Source organism: Haemaphysalis longicornis, unplaced genomic scaffold (genome assembly GCF_048455015.1).
Source record: "Haemaphysalis longicornis isolate Haplotype H1 unplaced genomic scaffold, Haemaphysalis longicornis Haplotype H1 scaffold_3, whole genome shotgun sequence".
NCBI classification, from domain to species: Eukaryota; Metazoa; Arthropoda; class Arachnida; order Ixodida; family Ixodidae; genus Haemaphysalis; species Haemaphysalis longicornis.
The window spans coordinates 147,934,094-147,935,874 of record NW_027526335.1 but is presented as its reverse complement, the minus strand read 5'-3'; positions in this window follow the sequence as shown (position 1 = coordinate 147,935,874).

Sequence of the window (1,781 nt, the reverse complement as noted above, 5' to 3'; positions counted from 1 at the left end):
GATAAAGGCACTGAAGGGAAGGCCATAGATGCCTCATCATACGCGAAAAATAACCGTAGATGTACCAAAGGTGGCCGTAGTTGGGCCGTAGTTAACCGTAGTTTTATGAAATGCCAATAGTGCCAAAGTAGTCGCAGCTGTAAACTAGAAATGAATTTTAAATCTGGCCTATTTAGGTTCATATGGGATTTCAACGCGCCTCACAAGAGCACAGGCGAAGTACGCTAACCACACCGGAAATCTGGCAGCGCTTCATAATGGAATAAGAATTATCTTGATGGGTGTCCTGCGCTCCCGTTTTTCACGCTTACACGCGACATCCCCGAAATGTCCCACTCGATCCTTCTCACATACCAGGACAGAACTCATCATTACTGCTTCCTCAGAAGCTGCCTACTTCCCCTACAACCTTAGCTTTCTCCAACGGCTGCCCGAATGTGACGCCTCTCACAAACACACTTTCGCACACCGCACTCTCTTCAAGCACACCCACCCACACGAATTCGTCTCCCATCACTGGCCTGCATCCGGTGCGTTGGACACTTCTTTCCACTCTCCACGTGAGTGTCGGAGACCCTTTCACAACATTGTCGGGTCTATTGTATATTGTATGGGTATCTGTTTTTTTTTAATAAAAACTTAACTTCAACAACCTCAACGTTTCCCCTCCTCTCACTGGGAGCAGATTCTGGGAAGCTCTTACGTGGCAACCCAAGAAACCGTCACGGCCAGAACCCTGGACGTCGGGCCTCAGACACACTCTACTCTGAACCCAATGTTATAATGAAGTGGTATTACGGACCTACCTACCTACACCGTGCCAGGCGAACGCGACTGCACGTGCATGCATAAAGTGCACGCGGAGGAGAGCTCTCACTGTGGGCAAGCAGCCGAGTGAATTTCGTCGGCCATTCTGTCTGTCGGGATGATTAGCGTCAAAAAACAAAAAACAACTAAAGCGAATCAGCGAAACAAAAGAAAGTGAGAGAGAGAAAAATATTTTTATTGAGCTTTATGTGCCTCAAGGGGCGGTTGTGGCCGCTGGCTTGTGCCGGGCGGCGACATCGGCAGTTCTGGTGACCAAGAAGGTTTGTACCTCTAGGTCTGAGCTCCCCAGCGCCTCCTCCCACAGCTCAGCAGAGGAAATTAAGGGAAAGGGATCGTTAGGACACCCCCAAAAGATGTGGGGAAGGATGGCGAGGGCTCCACATGCAGGGCATTCTGGGGAAGGGTGTAATGAAGGGTGGATTCGGTGGAGTATAGTGGGATTAGGGAACGTGTTCGTCTGAAGGCGACGCCACGTGTGTTCTTCGGAATTAGTTAGGTTGACGCGAGCCGGGGGGTACCTACGGTGGTCGAGGCGGTAATGAGCGGTTATTTCTTTGTACGTAAGAAGTCTGGCTCTGGCGGTTCTGGCCCCCTGATAGGGTTCGAGGCTTGCCACGGCTCGCATTGTGAGCCCTCGAGCACTATTGTCGGCAGCCTCATTACCCGCGAGGCCAGCGTGCGCCGGAGTCCAGACAATTTCTACCGGGGAGTCGGGTGGGTGGCGTCGGAGAATGTTGGATGCCTGTGGCGAAACATGGCCGTTGGCAAAATTTTGAATGGCCGCTTTGGAATCGGAGATTATTATCGAGGGGGTCGGCCTTTGGGAGAGGGCTAAACCAATTGCCCCCTCTTCCGCCATGGCGGGATGGGGAGTACTTAAGGTTAGAGAGTCTAGAGGGGGATTATCCGGGTCCTTTATAACTGCAATGGCGAATGCGGCGCGATGTCTATAT